The 24688-nt window shown below is 37.5% G+C and overlaps 1 long non-coding RNA gene across 2 annotated transcripts; it reads right to left on the bottom strand.

Annotated features, from left to right (window-relative positions):
• Nucleotides 1-425: 425 nt before the first annotated feature.
• On the bottom strand, nt 426-14261 carry LOC135295611 (uncharacterized). Of its 2 annotated transcripts, XR_010357737.1 has the most exons (5): nt 13299-14261; nt 12130-12177; nt 10704-10845; nt 2048-2171; nt 426-1136 (listed from the first exon to the last, which is right to left on the bottom strand). It is a non-coding gene; the product is annotated as an uncharacterized LOC135295611 (long non-coding RNA). The 2 variants fall into 2 exon arrangements; XR_010357736.1 differs by lacking the exon at nt 2048-2171.
• Between the last annotated feature and the right edge of the window lie 10427 nt (nt 14262-24688).

Below are 24688 nucleotides of genomic sequence, written 5' to 3'. Positions count from 1 at the left end.
TCTCTTTGTCCCTTTTAAGTCAGAAGATTTCAAGTGAAATTCATTAAACAGCATAAAAATTTAATTCCTTTCTTCTAAATTTTGGAAAGTGGACAAATATTACACAGTTTGTTTTCATATTTACCATCATGTACATTTTTTGTTGTCTTCACTTGTTTCCTTTAAAAAGTTGTTTCAGTCCAAACCAGAAAAACTAACAGATGTGGTATAACCTGGAAATAAACTCATTTTTCAAAAATAACTGTCAACACTTTAAATGACAGATGTTACCTACAGGTTCTCTTCTCAAAAAGCAGGTACTGCTGTTCAGATAAATTGTCTATTTCATCTCAGTGAAAAATACAGATTGTATTGGGTGCCCCATCAAAAGGCAGGCAATACAGGGGCTCCTCAGCCTGTCAGGACTCTTTCTTAATGCCTCCTTGAATGCCTCTTTCTTAACGCCTCCACTTCTCTCTTTATTAATCAGAAGAAAGGCTTTTGATGACTTCACTCTCTATAACTAATAGGGGCAAAAAATTGTTTCAGGAAGAAGAGATTTGATTTTGAACAGTTAGTCTATCCTTGAGAACGAGTGTAGCTATCAAATATTTCTATGCAATTATATAGACCAAAAGTTGCATATATACCAAAAGTTCTTTGTCTTTTCTTGTGTCTTTATCTCTTTAGTAAGACAGAGGGAATGTTTATATTCTCACACCACAGAATCACAGAATCCCAAAATGGTTGAGGCTGAAATCAGTGGGTCACAGTAAGTCACAGTGGGTCATCTGGTCCAACCCCTGCTTAAGCAGAGTCATCGCAGAGCACATGGCACAGGATTGCATCCAGATGGTTCTGAAATATCTCCAGTGAGGGACACTCCACACCCTCTCTGTGTGATCTGTTCCAGTGCCCAGTCACTGCACAGGAAAGAATTTCTTCCTCATGTTCAGGCGGAACTTCCTGTGCATGTATTTCTGTCCCTTGCTTCTTGTCCCATTGCTGGGCACCACTGAGCAGAGCCTGGTCCCTGCTCTGACCCCTCCCTGCAGGCACTGACAGACATTGATGAGGTCCCCTCTCAGTTGTCTCTTCTTGAGACTGAGCAGGCCCAGCTTCCTCAGCCTTTCCTCATAAGAGAGATGCTCCAGTCCCTTAATACAGAAATATAGAAAAATATAGAAATAAGAAGATCTTCTTTAAACCACAAGATACTGATCCCATTTTTGTACGTGTAGGAGCTTTTTTGGAAATAGTCATACAACAGTCATTAGTATCTCTTGGGAGATAAGATTATTCAACATGAGAAAGGATAACATAAACAAGGCTGTATAGTGAGTAACAAGACTCAGAATTTAATCTAAAATGTTCATATCTAAATGTTTATGTCTAAAATCATCCATTAAGCTTTCTGGTACCTTGGTAATTAATTCAAAATCAATATAGATTCTACTTCAAGGAGCTGAAAGGGAGAAAACAAGTGCTAAACCATGAGGGAATAGAGTTATGCAAGGTGACCTATTGGAAATTACATTCTAAATGCAGAAAACATCATCTATAATTTTTAAAATAAGTTCAGAGTAGGCAATTTAGATAACTAAGTGTATATAATTTCATAAGCAGTTATTTCATTTTTATCTCTACAACAGAAAGAAATGCTTTCCTTGAAGTATAATAGTACATGAGCATATCTATATCTTCATAACTCTATTAAAAATAAAGTATATTTTTCATATTTTGAGCATAAGGAGTATAAAAATACTCTAGCAAGATGTAACAAGAATGCAAAACCAGACTAAATTAAAAAACACCAAGCATTAAGACTTATCATAAAAGACGACTTCTTCCTTAAAGGTTAAATTTGTTTATTATCCAACTTCTGACTTTACTTGCATGCATCAATTACATATTTTATACTTGTAATAAAGGCGTGAGAAAATTGCAGGACACTGAAGGTTCCACCCATTATTCTGGGTGGAAAAATCACACTTTTAAATATTTGATAAAAGTTATAAAATAAATAAAATCACACAATGTATCACTTCCTAGTCATTATAAATTCTACCTGGTAATGGTAAGTGGAAATACTCTAATTCTAGCATAGGAAATTTGTTCTCATCTTGTACATTTAGAAGATATGAGTCATCGCTATTCCTTTTTCACCTGTCAAGGTCAGTTTGCTTTTTTCCCTGTGTGCAAAAGTAGGCAGACTTCGTAAGAAGGAAAGAAACATCAGAAAAATGCAATTATGAAACCACAAGTAGCAGCATAGCAAAACAATACTTCAGATGTAAACTACAAATTAACGTAAAAGCAGAATGACTGAGATTCAAAATCAATTCAGTGCCTTTATTTTTAACATTTTGTTTTAAATTAAACTGATTGTAGTTTGAATATTCTATTCATCCAAAAGAGCTGTCTGCTTGCTCACTCTGTTTAGCAAAATGGGTGGATATTTTTGGCTGTGTTGCTCAAGGCAACAACATCTGGCACTAAATCTTGTCCTTTGTTAGTACTGATCTAATGTTCAACCCTCCCCCAAAAACTTAATAATCTGTGTCATTTATATGAAAGTTAGATGCATTTCATTGCTCAAACTAGACGTGGATACACAGTGTAAAAATGCACTACATCATATAACTATCTGATAGCTTCTGTGTAATAGCAATTCCATGTACTTCTCTTTTTGTACAAAATCCATGTTAGAAGAATCTGACTTCTTTTCCAGCTAACTGAGAATGATCTGTGGAGTGGATCTGTGGAGTGAACTGAAAAAATTAATATATTTTACAAGTCAGGTTTTCAGTAATGTTCTGACCTATCTGTGTGCTCCAGCAGAATCTTTAGTCCTTGACATATATATGGTTTATCTGGTCCCTTCTTTTTATTAAGAATCCCTGCAATACAGCTGATCTCATGTGAAAAGAATTTACAAGTATTACATTTTGTTATTTCTTTGACACACTGTTCTCTGGGTAATACATTCAGAAGGTAGGGGAAAACCCCAAGAAATAATAGATCCCCCCAAAAGATGTTAAAATTAGGTTAACTATGCTAATTTATAATTGAAGGTACTGTTGGCCAGCAAAATCAAATAAAATTTTTTCTAAAGTTGTGGGCTGGTATTGTGTTTTCATGAAGGAACAGTGAACCACAGTGGAATAAGGAGCTGGCAGTAAATCAGGAACGACAGTTCATTTCTGTGCCAGTAAGTCATTGTGTACTTTAGGGAGAAACAGAGGCAGTTAGATTTTAAAAAGCAACTGGTTTTTTTTTCCGGAAGGAGCTATGAATCCCTGAAAAAGTCTGTAAAACCTTGCCATTGACTCAGCAGGAGACTACAAGCTGGCAAACTACTCACAAACACGAACACACCCCCACACCTCCTGTTCCCACTTCAGCTCCACGGATCTCGGTGTTTGTTTCCAAACCAACCTTTTCATTGGTTTCACTTAGTGAGTCAGTGCTGTATTTAGCCAAGGCTTTACATGAGTGAAGAAGTGGTGCTGATGTGACTCGTTCACAGGCCTTTGGTCACCGTTCCCTAACTTTGAAGGAAAGACTCAATAGGTCAAAAGGGCTGTTAGGAGCTACTGGCTCTTCTACAAGAATGCTGCAGCAGATATCTAAGCGTGATTTACTGAATAAATGTACAAGCCTGAGTGTAACATCCTTTAGGTGCCACATAGGAAAGAACTTAAACTACTGCTTCTTCAGTGTTAAGCAGTTGACCTATGGCCAGTGCTCCTTCCACACAAACAACTTAGAACTCTGTCTAGGGGCAGGGGACTTCATGCTTTTCCCTCTTCTTAACTCGGATGTTAAGAAATGCTTTAAAAATTAGTTTTTAATTTTACTGAAATGTCATATAATGTTATTTAGTCATTACTAGAGAAGTTGGATTGCTTTCCTTGCATTTAAATTTGCAGTTATAAGTGCAGAAGCATGGCAACACGATAATGGAATTTCTTAAAACTTTGAAAAATTAAACTGTCAGCTTAGATCTTACAGCAATGATCAACACAGTACTGTAGAAATTAAAAGCACATCATTACCTATGAAAATGTAGAACATCATTGCAAATCTGTCTTTCTTCTTCCAAAATAGATGGCAAACAAAATGGTTGATCACCCATTTCTCATGCAGTGTAGCAGAAATATCAGAGCTATGTATTTTGGAGGCCTCTCATGCTTTGACATTCACTCAAATTCAAATAATTGTTACTATAACCAGTTTTGAAGTCATGGAAACAAGATTGCTGTTAATGACAGAAATAATGAATAATGGAATAATGTAAGCCTGTGTGATTTAACGACAGAATTTTTTTTTTCCTTTTCTTCTTCTTCTTTTTTTTTTTTTAGTTTTTTTTTCCTAAAGAGTAATATCCTTTTTATGTTATATTAACCTAAAATATAAATCTTTTCAGAGAAACATTATTGGTCTAGTAGGAAAGACAATTTTAATGGGAATTTAATTTTCTTTCCAAGAAGCATTGGGGCTGTATGAGGTAGTGGCTGCAGCTGTCTTTCTGGGTATGCAGAGTATTTCTAGCCTGCAGTGATTTCTGTGCATACAACTTTGACAGCTTTGAAAGCCTTTACAGAGTTCCTCTTCCTGAGGATGCGGAAGTATCTAGAGTATTATGAGATTTTAAAACAGAACTTTGAAGATTTAGGCTAGCATTTTTGCAGAGCTGTTGCATGTGACCCTCACTGAAGCAGTCTCTTAAACCATAGAATCATATTAAACTAAATTTGAAAAATGCATTTTCTCTCTCCAGCTTGCAGTATGATGTCAGACAGTAATGTAATTTAAAAAATTATGACTGAGAAAATGTCTGGTTTCTGTAATACAGAAAATACATTTATCTGGTATTTAAAAGTGGGTTACCTTTGGATACATGAAAACATTTGTTCTCAAGTAAAGCTTATGGATGACTACAATAGTCTAGAGAAGATAAAAAATATTTAAAAATTTTTCACCTTTTTGGCATTTCAGCTATTGAAGGCTGAAAAGAAAGGCCTTCTTGTCTTTTTAGAAGCCATGGAAAAAAGATTACAAGAAGAAATTGAAGAGAAGATTGCTAAATTGCATGAAAAGCTTGCTTCCTAAGATAAATAAGTTAAGAAACATGGTTCATTCCCAAGTGGAACAATACGTCTCAGGTTCTTTTAAAACCTGTATAATATATATATATTGCTATTTTTTTAGTATCTCTCCTCTGTTCAGACACTTGTGAAGTTTTGAAATGCAACTCTAAGCATCAACTAATGAGAAAACTCTGCTACTAAAAGAGCTACACCCATACCCCTAGATTTTCAAGAAAATTATCCTTAATTCTTTGCTGTCATTTTTGTGATGTAATACTGCTTTGATTTTCATCTTTTAGAGCTGCTTATGCAAAATGGTTTCTAAGCAAAGTAATTATAGAATTAAAGTTAGCTTTTAACAATATAAAAAATCTTGAGAGGTCTGAAAAGATACTGTTTTCCTCAGAGATTTCAATTGAGATTGAGCACTGAAGAAGTGAATAGTCACTGAAAACCTTTGCATATGAAGAGCTGCAAATAAGAAGAGATTCCTATACTATCACCGCTAATTCAGTCACAGAATAAAACAAAGGAATCAGCATTTGCTGGATTGCCTTGGAATGTAAAGGATGTAAGATCAAGGGACAGTCTAGAACAAAACCATGTAAAAAAAACCCCAACAAAAATATGTCCAAAACCTAACCCCACCAATCCTTGTGAACAAAACCAACAACAAAAAAACTGAAGATGCCTTATTTTTTTCCCTTCCTCCCATTTTGGGAACCAGTTTATTTTTTGCTGTGGACTTTGTCTGTGAGTTCTGCAAGTCTCAGTGGTGATTGTGTGAGAAGTTAGGGAGGAGCACACTTGCAGAGGGTAAGTTCTCAGAGGAGAAGACAGAAGACAACACGTCAGAATTATTGCACAGATAATGTCTTGGAAGGATGGCCTCTTGCAAGGCCATCTTCTGCGCAGGCATGTGATGGGAGAAAGTATAAAATAAATTAAAATCAGGAATACACTGAAACAAATGAGGTTTCTAATTCAGGATCCTGCTTCCTTCCTCTGAAAGTGTTGAGAATGTGGCAATGCTAAGTTTCTTCTTTGACTTATGAAGGTCCAGAAGTCTCGAGAGAGGCTGGTTCAAGACAGGGAGGACTGTAAAAAATGAGATGTGATATCAGCCTCCACTGAAACTGGGTTCTGAGGCTTTAAACCACCCCTGTTCATTATCCTTTGTCCCCTGAAAGTAGATGGTGTCCTTCACTGCAACTAGGATACTGTTGTCTGTGGTGGCAAAACAGATATATTATTTAGAACACTCAATTTCAGCTGCAGCTATAGGCTGAAAAAAGTGCTGAAATCCACTCCTTGAATATGAAACTTCACTTTTTTTGTGCTTTCTCAGAGCATGTCTATTTGCATTTCATCAATTCTGCACATATCATACTGAGATGGAAAGAAGAGGATAAATTAATTATGAGAATTCTTTGTGTGATTTATGCATTATGCAAATATTTTACTGCATTTACTGATAAATAAGCAGTACTGTGGCAACATTGGTTTTAGTTTTGCATTGTTACTTTATATAAGTTTACAGTTGATGCTAGTACCAAAGTCCTTGTTTTGCATGTAGCCAGGAAAAATTAGTATTTTTTATATGAATGTCCTAATACTAATTAAAAAAAAAAAAAAGCTATTTATATTTTTGGATTAATATCATTACAAGAAAAGACCCTTCAGTATATGTAGCTTTTCCTGTAATTATTTTTTTTAAATAAAAATACTACCTTTGAAGGGAAAATAAAAATACTATCTTTGAAGGGAAAATAAAAGACAGAAAACCAGGATAATTAAGAAAGAAAAGGACTTTTTAAGATTCTAGTCAAACATCCTGCTCTATGTAAGGTCAGGTATGGGATCAGACCAGGATTTATTCTCTTCTATACAGTGGAAAAGACATTTGCCTGATTCTATGTGACTGTTGGTAGCTTTGGCAAATTTTTTTAATTGGGAATCAATAAAAAAGTGAAAACAGGCCCTTAGAGGGGAACACATCCATGGCCAACTAGCTCCATGGGCTGACAGTAGAACCACTGTGTGTAAATTCTGGGCTGCCAGACAGGGCGGGACACCTTAACCAGTACAACTGAGCATCCTCTTCCTCTGCATCAAAGCATGGAAGCTTTCAAGAAGGGGGGAAAGTGGTGACAGGGAACAGAATAAGAATTGCAAACTCCTTGCCCTACCTATCTCAGGACCAAGGATATGAGTTGAAGGGAAATGGGTATTAAATATATTTGTAGATAACTCAGCAGAAAGGAAGAAACAGAATCAGTCAAGAGATCAGAAGAATGAAAATGTTGCCTTGACCTCTCTAGAAACCCAGGAGAATTTTTACTTAAGGAAGCAGACAAGCTAGTATATTTAATTAAGCTTATTGTGTTCTATTGTTCCTCTATAAGCTGTTGTATGAACCCTACAAATGGGGTGAGGTGGCAAAGCAGAGAGCCATAATCTTTCATGTCAAGTCTCTAATAATACAAAACCTGTAATTTCTTGATCACTGCTGAAAATTTTTACTTCTAAAGGTAATGCTTGTTTATTTTTCCAATATGAGTTCACTGTGACATTCAGTGGCAAGCAAAGTGCAAAGGGGCAAGAAAGCAGGGAGGCTATGACACTGATTCATTCTGTTATGGGATTCAAATTCATGCAAGAGAAAATAAACTTGTGAAATTATAGTACAGAACAATCATTTTCCTCATGAAAAGAATATGGCAAGGTTTATAAAGTACTCAAAGTAAATCTAAATAGGTGCATAAATAAGGTACTAGATAGGGGAGTAAATTGAGTGAAGATTACACTTCTAAATGTCTCTTAAGTATTTTAATTTCTCCAAATATCTTCAAGGGAACAGCTAATCTCCATGAAACTCATTTCAAACATTCTTTCCTTGAAAGTTTTCTTCCCCAGAAAGTCAAATATTCCTGACAAATACTGAAGATTTTTCAAGCTTAATACAGAAGATAAGAAATCCAAGAATAAATGCAAGGAATTAGGTTTTAAAACATAAGAACTTCTGTAGCTCTGCATCCCATAACAGACCAGATCAGTTGAATGCATCCATTAAGAAATACAATAATTCATTCACAGAATCTCAGAATGCTTGGGGATGGGACCTCTAGAGATCATCTACTCCAGCCTGCTGCTTCTGTCAGAGCGCTGCATCTGTCAGCAGCCTATTCCAGTGTTCTGTCACCATGCTTGTTATGTGTATTATGGTAATTCGTGCTGATAGAGAATATATGTGTATAAAATAAGTCCAAAATATAAAATCCTAAAAAACACACTAGCTGGGGACAAAGGTGTTGCTTCACAGGATGGCAAAATCTCAGCTGGCAGCAGAGGAGGAAGAATGCAATTAACATACGAAAAGGACCTAACCTGGCACAGGAGATGGTCATTCTCTCTGGAGTGATTAGGAAGACACCCAGTGATGATGGCCCATGATGATGCCCACTGTAGATAATCAGAGCCATCAGGAACATACAACTGAATACCAGATTCCCATAATCAAAAGATGAACATACATCCTTTCCCAGACAGGACTGTTCAATGCAGTACAGCAAAAGAAAGCAAGATGAATATGAAGAACCCTGAAAGAAGATAAGACACTCTGGCTCGGGCTAGAAAAAGAGTATAAAAACAGACTCTGCCATGCTGCATTCGTGAACTGTGGGAGATTCAATGTGATAGAGGTCGAGTCGGTGTTCACCCAGCTCCGATCCGGGGGTCGGTGCTGTTCCTTGATTGTTGGCTGTCAGGACTGTATATCAGTTGCAAAATAAATTCTATTTTTATTTTTATTAAATTGGCTGGATCGATTTTTACCTATAGCAATGCTGGTTTAGCATTAATTGATTTTTGGTGAGGAGAGAAAAGAGCCAGACACAGAAGCGAGTTTCTGAGAGGAGCTGCTAAGAGCTTCCTCTGTGCCTGGACAAAACCAATCAGTAACTAGTTTTGAGGATTGAGAACCAGTTAAACCACGTTAAAAAGTTAAATGCACTTCTGTAAAACACATTTTAAAGGTGGGGAAGCCCAGAAATCACTCTCTTGCTTCTGGCCTTGCACAGGTAACTAGACATGGGCCAGGCCAGGAACGTTCCACAGAGCGTTCAGACCTCAGAGGCTGCTGGGCAGGCAGAGGGGAGGTCATTGGCCCCGGCATGCTGCAGCTGAGCCCTAGCCTGGCTGCTGTTGACATTCCTAGCCACTTATCCCCCACTCTCTTCCTATCAGCATAGCTGCTGAAGAAACCTCCATTGTAAACAGTTCCGGCTGCAAGCTACAGAGGGGCTGTCCTGGCACAAAGGAGACCATGGGGCTGAGACCAGGGCTGGCTCTGTGGCCCCGCAGCTGGAACTGAACACAGCAGGGGCCGGAGACCAGCCATGGGGCCAGAGCAGCTGTTCTGACCTGGGCCCCTGAGATCCTGGAACAGTCCCCCATCAGGGCCTGAAATCCATCATCATGAGCGCTGTGGCCACCCCCGTCTAGAAATAACACAACCATCTGCAGGCCTGGGCAAGAATTAACTTTTACCACACAGACTTGCAGACCTTCAATCCTCTCTCAAGTGAGAGAAAAGCACAGCGTGAAGACATGTAGAGGACAATATGAAGACACCAAGGTCAGTAAAGAAGGAATTAAATCCCAGATGGAGGTGAATGAGGAGATGTCTTAGTCTTGGGTTGAAAATCTTTTGCACGGCCATGGTGATGGATTATGAGATACTAGAATATCCCTGTAATTCATGTAAATTCATTTCCATGGGGAATGGAGTGTTCAAACTGTAGACATGAGCAAAGGCATTGATGCTGCAGTAAAGCAGATGTTGAAGTAGCTGTGATCCAAATGAGAAGCTTGAATAGAGAGAGATAAGAATGATGAAAACTAGTTGCCTCCAGGGAAGGAAGAAGAAAACCTCTGTTCCCAGAGATGATCTCAGAGATAGATGAAGAGAACCTTTGCTTTTGAACAGCTCATCCCTAAAAGTGCACACCATTAGATAAAGATTGAGCCCTTGAAAACAGTTGTGGGGAAAGCTGTAAGTCGAGGGCAGGGACTTTCACACAGTGATCAGATTTCCATTTTCCTGGGCAGCTGATTCACTGTGACACTGAAGCCACAAGAGAACTGTTTCTTGTGGAGAAGTCTCCATGGCATGGCAAGAGGCTCCTCTACTGAAGTGAACTGAAGAAAAACTATTCTAGATGTGGCAAAATGACTGAAAGTCACAAGTTTTGTCTCTTTACGTTGTCAGTGAGAAAGAAAAGAAGGCGTGGGGGAGAAGTGTTCTGAAGGTTTTGTTCTGATTATTATTCTTCCCGTTGGTTCTGTTAATAAAGTTTATTTATACATTTTAAAGTTTTGAGCCTGCTTTGCCTGCCTTCTCTTGCAGCAGAAAATGAGTAAGTACATTCTAGTGGGTGCACTGGCATTTGACCAGCACTAAACCCACTACAGTCCCCCTCACAGTAAAGAAGTTCTTCCTCATATATAGCTGGAACTTCGTGTGCAGCAGTTTCTACCCATTGTCTCTTGTCTCATTGTTTGGCACAGCTGATGAGTCTGGTCCCATTCTCCTGACAACCACCCTTAAATGCCCTTAGGCACTGAACCTACCTTATTGTAGGCATTGAAGAGGTCCTCCCAATCTTCTCTTCTTCAAACTAAACAGGCCCTTCTCCTGGAGTTTTTTCCTCATAAGAGAGATGTTCCAGACCCCTCACCACCTCCATGACCTCTGCTGGATCTACTTCAGTAACTAAAATACAAACAGAAAAGGAAGTATATAAAGATTCAGTGAATCAGTCTATATAAATTTCTTCCTAAATAAAATGGAATAATTTGTGTTAACATGTAACAACATAAAAACATAGTAAAGAAGACTGCAACTCATTTTAAAAAACCCTGTAATATTTAAGCAGGAAAGACCCAGGATGTAAGCAGTGGCTCTGTGCTCTGTATGTATAAGAATGGTGTAAGTGATCAAATTAACCAAAGAAGGGTGTAATGTGCAATACACTGCTGGACATAAAAATGGCCAAATAACCATTCTAGTTCCCACCTATATTTGCTAACCCACTAGCAAATCATCTCCAGGAAGGCAAGAAAAATGTCCTGGGTGACAGGTGGATGGAGCCACCATACGCCCTACCTGTGACTTTTGTTCACTTGTATGAATTACAGCATTAATATTTTACCCTTTTCAGTAAATAACAATTTCTTTATAGACTTAAGAGTTCAAGAACTAAATACTGCAAATAAAACCATGAGAAAATGGATAAAACAAATGTAGGAGACCTCTTAAACTTCATTTTCACATCTGTGGTTTCTTCACTTCTGCCTCCAGGTTGCTTCATGCGTTGTATTTGAACTTTGAAATGCTGTCTCGTACAATTGGTATAATATTAAAAGTGTACCTGTACCGACCCTATTTTTTTCTGAAATAATTGAAATGTAAACAAAAGTAGAATAGAGCTAGCCAGGGAAGAAAAATAGCTAATTAAAGGCTCCAGGGGTTTAAAATACAATGAGTCTGAATTACAATGCAGATTTTGACTTTTTGTTAAGATCTGACTTGGATATGTATCTATTAAAACATTATCAGGAGATTAGTCTGCCAGAGCCAAGGAAGAATAAAAGGTATGAGCACACAAAATTACAGCCTTGCATTTTATAGGTAATTTAAAGCTGATATATCTCAGTTTTTCAGAAAAGTTTAAAAAATGTTTCATTGTACCAAAAATGATTATGGTTTTCTTTAATGGAGACCTCAGGTCTTGAAATTGTGTTCTCTTGTTCTCAGCAAGAGCAATATAATTTCTTATTTAAAAATATGAGACCATTAAAGTATTCTGTCTGAGAATACTGCATTTACACAGACATGCCTATCTGTCTGTGCACAGGCGCACAAAGTGTGCTGACCTTTCATTTCCTCATATTGTGTTCAACACAGGTGATATCCAATACAAGGTGTTATCTGCAAAATTATTAATAGCGTGACATTTATGGATGAGTAAATCTCTAAATCCTCTGTGATACGTACCCTGTGGCTAACACCAATTATGCAGCTAAATAATCCGTCTATAGGGCACTAGAAAGGCAACATGAAAAAGCACAGTTCTGTTACGAATTACTCACTTTTTGTTGGCCAATCTCATTACTAACTAAGGCAGCATATCCATCAGTTAACAGTAAAATCTGACCTTTCTCACTTCATTATATATAATGATTCTTTTTATGTAAATATACTGCAAGTTCTTTTAATGTTAGAGCAGGATCCTTAGAAAATTTCACACTTGGTTTTAGGGAAATAGGGTTTCTCTTCTTACCAAGAAACTCAATACCACAACCAAGTAAATATGAAGCAAAACAAATAGTAAGCAAATATCTAAGCAAATATTAAGAACTTTTGCTAACAAGTTTAACATTCAAACTGGAGATGTGTATTACTACAACCTGTTCCCAATGCCATACGCCTTTGAATTTTGTAAGTTGGAAATGGCCTAAATACACAAACATTATTCTCTTTACAAACGGTACTATTTGTGAACCATATAAAGTAACTTCTGCAATATTTCATACTTACCATTTAAAAAAAAAATTATTTGCTTTTTTGTTTTAAAGCAAAGCATATTGTCTCAGTCATTAAGTCTCTAGGCAGTGTTGACTAAATATTATGAAACATCAGTGAGACTTTTAAAAAAAACAACTTTTATCGAATTTAAAGAAATCAAGTGTACTTTAATTTTTTTTTCCAGAAGTCCTTAAAATGTCCCAGCTGCTGAAAGCTTCCAATTTCTTTTTTGTCATCATTGCTGTTGTGAACACTTATTATTTTAAGCATTGCTAGTGAATACTTTGAAGAATTTCAGTACAGCAGTAAGTGGGAAATTTCCAAATTCCACTTTATTTGCTGCCTGGCTAAATGTATGTCAATCTGTACAGGTTTTATTATACGCCCACCTCTGCCTCTTAATCTTGACAAATATTTTCTTCTATGATGAACAAAAGCACCACTAGTAAATGCAACATTTTGATAAAAAAGTGGATTTCATATCCAGGGAGAGACAAAGAGTGGGAACATAGAGTAAGGGTTCTAGGGATAAGTAAAGATATTTTTTCTATAACAGTTTTCAGAAATAAAAGTTCTAAAGAAAAAATTTGCTGGAATTTTCTGTCACTTACTTCCATTAAAATTACAACCTGTATTACCTTAAGAGGCTCTGCAGTGTCCCTTACTGGGAATATTCTAGTATATTCCAGTATATTCCATCTGGACACAGTTCTGTGCCTGAGCAGGGAGGTTGTACCAGAGGATACACTGTGGTCCCTTCCAGCCCAACCCATCCTTCCCATCATATGATTCTGTGTGAAATGAGCATTTTGCCTGAGGCTCCCCAGGATTAGAATGTCACTAATCAAGCTATCTTCTTCTTACTATTTGGCTATTGGAAAAGAAGCATCAGTTGACGTGTTATGTCATGCACTATGGAATTTATTTATTAGATTCTTCTTTAAAATTAATGTTGATTTGATCATGGAGAATCCTATGAATCGAAGTTTCTCTCACTCAGATGGAACTGAACTCATCAAGGGAAAACTATCTTCCAGATTTCACAGTGGGAAGGCAGATGACAGGCAAAGTGGATGAGATAATGTAGAGAGAAGCAAGATTTTTGAGAGGCGCAGCAAACAACCAATCACAAAAACAACCTAGAGATCAGAGGGGCTGTTACAGTCTGCTGCAACTCCTAAAACCGCTGAGCTAACAGGAATCAAGCCTGAAAGGAAATAGCTGTCTTGCAGACAAGTAACATCTATTAATATTTATGCACATTTCAACAGTTTATTGTTGCCACTAACAGCACGTCTGTGATCTTTATCAGCATTACTGGTCATAAAATCAGGAATTGGATCAGCACAGACAGCCATCAGATATAGAGTCAGAGCTTTTCTACTGTGGCCTCAGGAATTTCTGAGATGTTGTGGTTTAACAAAGTCTGGTTTTCAGTTGGGGGGGGTGGGAGGTGGCTCCCTGGGGGACCTGGCAGAGCAAGTCAGCTGCCTAGGTTTGAAGAGCCAATCAGCTGGCTAGCTTTGAAGATTGACATCTGGTTAAACTACCTAAAACAGTTGAACACGCTTCTGTGAAGACACACGAGAAAACAAACAAACTCTGGGAATCTCTCTCCTGGCTTTTGAAGAGGTAACTGGCCAACCTGGCCCCACGCGAGCCTGGGCCAGCCAGCCCCAGCCCAGCCTGGCCTGACCCAGCCGCACGCAGCTCAGCTGAGATTTCAGCCACCGCCAGGCCATGCCACCAGGACTATCCCAATGCCATGAGCAACCACACTGCCAGGACTGCTCAGCTGAGGTCGACGCAGCTACAGCAGCGCCACAAGACCGAGGCAGCACCGTGTAACCTGGACAGTGCTGTGCGATCAGGCAATGCCGTGTGCCCAGGGGAGTGCTGTCCTGCTGGGGCAGCACCAGTGGCCACAACTACTTTGGCATGCCTTGCAAATGAACTTTGTTTACTCCGGGACCAGCACCGGGAGTGGCCCCCATGGTCAGTGCTGACAGTGGCTCCATGGCCAAGAGCAGCCAGGTTCAGGAGTGGCTGCTACCACATAGTCAGGACTCCGTGGCCGAAATTGGTGCGACTGTGGCAGCGCCGCAAGGCCACAACTGTCTTGGCATGATTCGCAATGGACTTTGCTTGCTTAGCTGCTTTCATCCGACTATGTTGTGGACTGAAGGACTTTCTTTTGGCACCCAGCATGAAGCAAAAATGGTGCCAGCAGCCAGTGTGACTCACATGGTGCCAGCATGTGATCTGCAGCGAGAGGCACAGCAATTCCTTGATTGCAGAGCCTGGACAATACCAGCTTTTAAATGTTGCAGAACTCTATAAAACTCTTTCAATTGATAAAGCTTGAGAACAAATGAACCTACAAACACCAATTTTCTTCCGAGTCAGGAAAAGGAAAGGGGTGAAGACATGTAGAGAAAACAACATAGATACTGAAGTCAATAAAGGAGTCACATCCTCGATGGGAGGGGATTGAGGAGATGCCTTAGTCTTGGGCTGAAATTCTTTTGAGAAGCTATGCTGAAGATATATTTTTGATATATAAGAGTTCATTTTTTCCCTGTAGTTCATGAAGTACATGGTGGGATGCAGCATTCACCCACAGCCCATGAGAAAGACGCACTCATGCTGGAGCATGTGGATGCTGAAAAGCTGTGATCCAATGAGAAACTTGAACAGTGAGAGACAAGAGAGATGAGAAACTTTGCCCCAGGGAGAGAAGAAGAAAAACTTCTGTTCCCAGAGATAAAAGAACTTTTGTTTTTGTGCTGGAGCAACTCATCCTTAAAATAATACCCCATAATTTGACATGGCCCATGAAAGCAGCTTTAGGAAAGCTGCAAGACATGGGAGGGACTTTCACACTGCGAACAGATTTTCCTTTCCCAGGGCGCTGATTCACTGTGACATTGAAGCCATGAGAGAACTGTTTCTTGTGGAAAAGTCTCCATGGCATGACAAGAGGCTCCTCTCCCTAGGTGGACTGAAGAAAGACTATTTTAGAGGTGATAAATTGACTGAAAGTTCCAATTTTTTTCTCTTTATGTTGTCAGTGGGGAAGAAGAGAGGGTGTGGGGGGAGGAAAAGTATTCTGAAGGTTTATTCTGATTTCCTTATAATTTTTCTTTTAATTCTGTTAATAAAGTTTTTTTTATACCCTTTAAAATTTTGAACCTGTTTTGTCCTCCTTATCCACATCTCACAGCAGGAAGTGATTAAATAATTTCCTGTAAGTGAATGGGCATTTAGCCAGCATTAGACCCGCTACATGAGAAATCCCTTACAGACTTTGGAGATGGGGCAAGATCTACTGTCATGTCTTGCTAAAGACCTGACTTTTGATGGTGTGTTTTGCAATACTTATTGCTGTTCTCTTTAAAGACATCTTTATATTATTAATGCATGATATGTGTTAAGACTAATAAGAAGGAGATTCATAAAAGAGAGGCATCTTACAGTGAGAAGGAAAAGGTCTATACTTTTCCATAAATCTCAGGACAGTATATTAACTGATAACATTGTTGTACAGTTTATAGTGAGTGAAAACCATGAGGAGAAAACCAGTTAAGTGACTGTTCCTCTCTCTCTATCTGCAGCTGTTAGGGAAGGGAAGAAGAGAAAGATAAAAGGGTATTTTTGTATAAGTTGTTGATTTCTACTTAAAATATTTTCCTACCAATAGGAAAAAAAAAAATTTAAAAAACCCCAAGAGCTTTTACACATGGGCTTAGATAGCTGGCCTAGTGGAAAGTCTTTATTATTCTGAATTTGGGAAATTTTAATTATTTATTCATATGGGAGTAAACTGTGGAGGTCATGTCTACTGAGTGCAGGCAAAGCCTTTTGTACTATTCTGTCATTCATTATGTATAGTCCATATTTTTAGATATTAAAAGTTAAGTGAAGTTTAAACTTTTGGGGTTTTAGATGTTTTTAATCATATTTTCAAGAGATTTTCTTCACTCATGTCTTATGTACAGGAACCTAATATGTTTCAATGGGTTTAAATTTTGGTCCTTTTTCCTGTCCTGATTTTTGCTATGTTGAAGTCCATTGGGTGCCATTATTTTTTTCCCCTTCTTCGCTAGAGAGGATGCCCATTAGTACTCAACTATTTTCACTTGTCCTTGAACCTACCTAAACCACTTGAACCTACCTAAACTACTTATCAGTTTCCCTTTCTAAAATCTAAATAATTGTAAGGCGGTTTTAAGGTTTTCATGGAAAGTGTTATCTATGTATCTCTTTCAACACCATCTGATTTGTTGTCTAAAGGATTTTCTGAAATTGTTGTATTCTCAGAAAGAGCAACTTTTATTTTGGTGTGAATCATTATGTTTCATCTTTTTTCTGACTTTCCTTTTGACAAAAATAATAAGTGTGTTTCCAACCTGTGTGCTGCTGTCCAGCCTCTGTTCCCAAACAACCCTTGCTTTGGACCTGCCACCCCTGTGTTTTATTTATTAGAGAATAATTTGTCTCAGTAACAGCAGTGCATGTGGCAGGGCTGGGAGAGCACAGGGAGCTCTGTCCTGCAGTGCCTCTGGCCCCCTGCCCAGAGCCCAAACACCCCATGTTCATATCAGCTCATGCCTAGTCTTGGTCCCAGGAGGATGTAGACCACACCAATGCCTTGCCTCCAGTCCCAGCCCAATCTCTTAGTGGAACGTCTGGTTCCATCCCATTCCCTGACAGCCCCAGGGCTGCTGGCATGCCCTGCCATGGCTCTACCCACCCTGCTGGGGCTGGAGATTGAGGTCAGGACCCTGCAAGTGCCTGGGTCACCCTGATTTTGAGTGTTGGACATGTCCAATTCTGGGCTACTCACTTCAGGAAAATCATGGAGGTGCTGGAGCATGTCCATAAAAGAGCAGCAGAGCTGGCGAAAGGTCTGGAGAACATGTCTAATGAGGAGCAGATGAGGGAGCCGAGGGGGCTCAGTCTGGAGGAGAGGAGGGTCAGGGACATCTCAGGGTGGAGCCAAGTGGGATCGGGTTCTTCTCCCAGGCAACCAGCAACCAGACAAGAGGAGACAGCCTCAAGCTGCACCATGGGAGGGTCAGGTTGGACTCAAGAAGAATTTATTTGCTGAAAGGGTTGTCAAACACTAAGTGGGCTGCCCAGGAAGGTGACAGAGTCACCATACCTAAAGGTATTCAAACACCACTGGACATTGCACTCGGTGACTCAGCCACTGGTTGACAAGTTGGTGTTTGGTCAAAGGTTAGACTCAATGACCTCACAGGTGTCTTCCAACCAAAATGATTTTGAGATAGTATGACTTCCCTGCTCAGTTCCATCCTGCCATGCTCCCTGACAAGGTGGCACTTCTGTCCCTTGTTTCTAAAAGTAAATTCTCTTCACTCAATCAAAACCACAGGAAGTTTATTTTGAATATTCAAAAGCTGAACATACAAACTCTGGTGCTTTAAAGGCGAACTACACATAGCTGCAACCAATATGGTTTTGCTTGGGTTATCATCTGACTGAGGCTTTAATGATGTTTTTGATCTTCTGCTTAGTTATTTTCCTTTATAAATCATTCATCAAGGGTATATTTTTGTACAGGAGAGTAGAAAAGCTTTGTTGCTCTAGTTACCTAATGGATATTATAACTTAAAAAAATTAATAAACACTACAATTTTACTAACATTTAGCTGGCATTTATACTTTGCTATTTTAGAGCCTTATGTTGAGGTTACATAGATAGATATAACTGATGTGTAGTGTAGTAATGAGATAATGAAAAGTGCTCTTTCTTCCTGTATGTCATTGAATAACAAAGGGCCAGAAAGCTGCAAAACATAAGCCTATGAGTAGTTAAATTAGGCTACTAGGCACAAAGGGCAGAACTTTCTCAAGTTTTTGGCTGCTTGTATGCAGAGTCCCCAGGCTAATGAAGAGAAAACTGTAGGGAAAAATACTTTGATTCTTTTTCTCAGTACCTTTGCTTTATTAATATTTCATTATTTTGTCCTGTTTTCCCCTTTTTTATACATCATAGCACAGGCAAAAGAAAGAAAGTGGAGAAAAAGGAGGAAAAAAAAATAAGAAAAAACCCCATAGGGTTTATAGCTGTCACCGATATAAATATCTTTCTGAAAAAGGCATATTTGAGCTACAGTTAATGTAAGTGGTTCACTGCCTTTTGTAATGGATATTGTTTATTATATTGTTTTCTAAGAGAAGATATAAGCAAAGACTATTACAGAAGAAATGCTGAGTTATCAAGACTTGTCCAGATTATAGAGTGGCAGTACTGGAATTACAGAAGTGTCTGAAATGCAAAATATATCTCTTGCTCTTGTCTTTTTCTCCCCACTCCGTTAAAAGTTAAAGGTGGGAAGGGAGTTTTTGTGACATTTCTTGGACCTTAAAAACAGAAAATCTGTCCCTGTAACACCTCGTGCTCATTGCCTGCAGTACAAGCAATAATTTGATCCTTAACTGATGAGAATCCTTGTGTTACCTTGACTTTTGATGAATGCAGTTCATACCTGCTCTTCACCATACACTTTTAAACATTTTTTTTTTACTTTTTAATTTCCACTTGTCTTCTTATTTTCATATATCTTTCTAAACCTAGGTTATATTCTGCATTATTTTCTTTCAGGGAAATAATTGCGAGGTTTCAATGCAAAAACCCTACAAACAATTATTCCAAAATAGATAAGAAGAACATTAAACAATAATATTAAAAACAAACAACAAACAAACAAAACCCCCCAAAAACAAAATGCACCCCAAAATGGCATAAACCCCAAAGCAAAACAAACCCAAAACCCAAAAGCAAAATATTATTTCAGTCACATTTTTTTTGTACCACAGAAGCTAATGAAAAGTGTTGAAACATGATATAGAAAAACATATTAAGAAAACTTCATAAATTTCTATACCCAGTAGTAAAATTGTAACACTTTTCCTACAATTTTGCATTTCAACCATTTCGGAGGTTGCTATAGTAATGAACTGGGGTTTTATTTAACATGGACTGATACAGAGTTGTGATCTACCTTGATGGTTAGAATCCATATTACTGCAGGCTTATGGCTACAGTAATTAATGCATTATTTTTGTTAAATACCGTAACACAATGTTGGCTAAGGACTAAAAATATTTTTATATTTAATAGTAGTAAAGCTTTGTTTTTTGAATCATACTGTAAGTGAGGTTTTTGTTACATATTTAGACTGGAGGAAGTGGTGTTTAGTCTTGGCAATATCACACATTTATGGATTACAGCACAGTGTTAATCAGAAACATGTATTTGAAACTGGTGCTGCACTTTAGCAGCAGTTTAGCTGTGAAAGGAAAAAAGTATTTTGTGGATGTGGCCTATTAAAATGGTACTTGAAAGTTACTTCAAAGGGAAAAGTTAGAAGATGATTTATAAATCACTGGATGTATCCTTATCCTCTCCTATCAGCCCCACCCAGAACTGAGCCTGTAGATGTTTTCTTGTTATAAAGAACCTTTTCTATTTTTTTTTCCCTACAGAGTATCATAAATACTGTATATATAACACTTTTATACTTAATTACAAATCAGCCTGATTGTGGAAACAAGCTATAATCTCTACCTTTAATTGAAGTTAAATGTAACTATACACAGCAGCAACCAGACAGCTTCATTTGCCTAATGCACAGAATAAACAACCACAGAGTCACATCAGAATTCAGGTCTTGTGATCTTATTCCTCAGCAGCTGTTTTACTAAAAGGAAATTAATAATAATAATAATAATAATAATAATAATAGTAGTAGTAGTAGTAGTAGTAGTAGTAGTAGTAGTAGTAGTAGTAGTAGTAGTAGTAGCAAAAACAACAACAACAACAAAATAATGGAAGGATAAATTTCTTCATGTGTGGGTGGGGTATAAATATTTTTTTTGTATTTCAATGAAATATTTTCAGAAATAGCAATGAATTATTTGCAGAAATAATACGGCTATTTAAGCATTCAGAAAAATTCGCTCACAAATAACTTTCTTAAGTATGTATATGATGGCAAAGATCCCTTTTGGAGGAAAAAATCACAGAGAAGTATTATTCAACTGCCATTTTCACTTTGGGAAGAAATCTTTTTGAAAGATTGATGTGTTTAAAATAATGTTAGTGGTGAAAAAAGTCAGGAACTCTAAGCTGAAGAATCATCATCATCAGAAGGTTTTGGTGTAGCAATGAGTCTTTTTAGAATACACATATCATTAATTCTGAGAAACTGTCATACTTTTTGTTATCTCTCAATATAATAAGTCATCTTCATTAGTGCTACATCCATGAGTAGATTGCTGAAAAGGAAAGAAAGGTAGATTTGATATTTTTTAAATGTAAATCAAATATCAGAATGTTTTACTTGTGGCACTCAATTATCCTTTTATCAAAATTCATGTCTAAATTGAAGTATTAGTATTCTAAATCTATGTCTTTCTTTTTGATAACTGTGATTGTCCCAGCTTGCCTAGTTCTAGAGATTTGAGACTAGTGATTAAAAAACCAGCCAAATAATTCAAATTATTTTAGAAATAGTTTGAAATATTGTGCAATGAAATACAACTAATATTACATACACTGTAATTATGTATTACTTTTTATTTGACCTTTTTTACAGTAAGATATAATTCTTGAACAATGTTTGATCTGAAGAATGGGTGTTCATAAGCTATTAGTTTGCAAGTCAATAAAATTCATTTCCATTCATACTTAGCTGATGGCTGAGCAGTTGTTAAATGTCATCACTGAGTAAATAGTAGACTGAACATTGCCAATGATCTTTGTCACGCTTTCACTTTTATGCTTTTTCCTGACAACAGAATTATCTGGGTACCTGAAACCAGTGAACTTTACTGCTTATAAGTATTAATTCTAAACATCAAATTTTGACAATATTTCCTGCAATACATTTAAGGTTTTAGTTCTTTCAGGTTTTGGCATGGTAGCTGTTGAGACAGTGTATTTTGACTTATTATTTGGAATTCTGTAGGAATCAGAGAACTCTCTGGTTTAACTAGAAACCAAGAAATCACTCAAGGATTTTACTGACCTTCATAAAATCATAGAATCATAGAATTGTCTGTATTGGTCTGCCAGTGGGCAGGGACACTTTTCACTAGACCAGGTTGCTCAGAGCCCCATCCAACCTGGCCTTGAACATTTCCAGGGATTGAGCATCCACAGCTTCTCCAGGTAACTCCCCCCAGTGTCTGATCACCCCCACAGTGAAGAATTTCTTCCAAATATTGTATTCAGACCTGTTCTCAGTCTGAAACCATTCCCTATTGTCCTATCACTCCAGGTCCTTGTAAAAAGTACCCTTCAGTCCTTCTGTAGCCCCTTTAAGTACAGGAAGGCATTGGAAGATGTCCCTGGAGCTTTCTCTTCTGAAGAGGCTGAACAACCCCAACTCTCCCAGCATTTATCCACATCAGAAGTGTTCCATTCCTCTGATCATTTTCTGAGACCTCCTCTCAACTGGCTCCAACAGGTTCACTTCCTTCTTGTGTTGGAGGACCCAGAGCTGGATGCTGCACTGCAGGTGGGTAGAAGGGTAGAGTTCAATCCCTCCCCTGCTGCCCACAAGGCTTTGGATGCAGCCCAGGATACAATTTTTTGTCTCTACTCCAGTAGTTTATTTTGTGTGAAAGAATATCATCATTCCATGCAGCCCAAAGTTCCAGTTTCCTTATGTGGAAATGTTTGTCCACTATCAATTCCATTGCAATTCTCTTTCCTGACAAAATCTGTGATTAAATGAAACATACATGATCTCTAAGGCAGATTCACATTTTATTTTTCCCCCTGAAAAATCAGATAAGTTAATTAATAGAATTATTGAGAAATGTGCCGTCTTGTACAAGCTCTACTATTGATCTTAGAACTGTTACCACATAAACTTTACATTATCAGACCAAAGGAATCTGTAAGTGGAAAGCAGAGGAGACAGAAGACTAAATGACAAAATATAATTGCAAGAAAACTGATTTCAAACATCATCTTTTACAGCCCATTACAAAAAAAAATTTCCCCCAAAGCCATGCTGTTCTCAGTGACTTACTGCATCTGCTTAACGATTGGAAATAAATATTAAAAAAATATTGATTCATACATGATAATAACAACAACTCACCTGTAAAAATGAGTAGATGAAAAAAATTAATCAAACACATTTAACAGAACAATCTTTCACCAGTAACAACTTCAATATTTAGTAAGGCTTATATGAATTAAATTCAATGAAGATGAAGATAAAATTCCTCATACCTATAATTTTTCCATTACTGTAAACAAACACATGTTCCAAAGAGGTGATGCGGGGGATGTGTTTTGAGATTGATGAGCATATTGATCATGTAGCTGCACATTATGATAATTTGTACACTTTTCCACATAATAACCATGTTAAACTCGATGTAGAGATGTGAGAGAGACCTCTTTCTCATGCTGCAGTCTGGCTAAACAAATCTTATCTTCATCCTCTTTTTACATACATTTGAGGAAAGTGGTCTTGATTCCCCCACCAACCTGTATATTTCCTTATTCCTCAGAAAATTCTATCCCCATAATGCTGTTACACAAGGGAAATACTCTTCTATTTCTGTATTTACTCATGTAATTTTAATGTAAGAATAAAGTTGCTAAGGCTGCTATTTAATTCTGGAGGTTTCCTGGAGCTGGATGGAATCACCCTAACAAACTGCTATTACAACTTAGCTGTGGTCCCTTTCTAAGGAAGATGTTGAACCCCAGGAAAATTTTCAGTAGGTATGAGATTATTCTCTTAATCTGTTTGTAACTTCAGACACAACTTGCAAGATCAAGTGTTTGATATGTATGAAATAATGAAATCACTCCATAGTTGTTGTCGCAGTTGTGGAGTTTTTGATTATTATCCTCATACTACAGTATTGGCTTTTAAAGGTGGGTGACACTTTTTAACAAGTAAACATTTGCAAGTTGCATATTTTACTGGCTGTAACTATTTACAAAGTCTGTTTCATGCCCATGCTGCCTACAGACTTTGCTCTTTGAATATTTTATTTATTTGGATATGTTATTTACCAGGTTTTCATTCCTTTTAATTAACCACCAATTAAATTGAAGAGCTTTTTTGTAAGTATTTGTGGGATTTTACTTGGGAATATACTGGCAGCCATGTCCTAAACTGTCTTTCATAATGACAGGAGAACTGTACTGTAAAGAGATTACCAAGGCAGTTGGTTCAAATTTTGAAGACTTGCATCACAGTTCTGTTTTTTTCTCAGTTGAAATATGTGAGTTTTATTATCTGAAACTGCAGAAGTCAAGACCACTTAGCAAATATGCTTCCCAGACTGTGAGGGGTACACAGAAAGTAGGCATGTGCTGCTCCTAATTTAAGTTATGCCACTGCACAAAAGAGAAAATAAATTTAGTCCTGTGGTGTGTTTTCTGCACCATAAAAACCACAAAAATTCCAAATTTAGGAAAAATATATTCAATTTAAGAATAAATGCTTTCCTCTGATGTTACTGGTTTTGTAGAAAAAATCCATTTTGAAAAACATCTGTCCAGAGAACAGAAAAACTATGAACACATATTATGCTCTTGTCTCCTCCAGCTGAAGGTAAAAATCTCCAAATACTAAACATTCTATTTTCTTCACTGAAAGGAAAACAAGAAAAATATATGAGCTACTGAAAATCTCTGCCATCTGCCCATAAAGATTTCCTGAAAGGCACATCTCCATTATGTTTAGCAAGGCACCAGTGTCAGAATGTCCCTTTGACTACCCAAATGTGAACAAAATTATTGATTTCTCTAATATTTTGTACATTATAAGTTTTTTTTTCATTTTATAATAATATAATCTCACCTGTAGCCTGTCAGATTATGTGCCATTGCTAATGTGTCAAAAGACAACATTAAAAAATAATGAAAAAAACAAATGTAAATATTTTCTTAGAATGTATATTGGATTTTTACTCCTGAAATATCTTTTTCATTTTGGAGAAATCTTATTGTGTAGAATATATT

Source organism: Passer domesticus, chromosome 2 (genome assembly GCF_036417665.1).
Source record: "Passer domesticus isolate bPasDom1 chromosome 2, bPasDom1.hap1, whole genome shotgun sequence".
NCBI classification, from domain to species: Eukaryota; Metazoa; Chordata; class Aves; order Passeriformes; family Passeridae; genus Passer; species Passer domesticus.
This window is presented reverse-complemented; position numbering and strand designations above follow the sequence as displayed.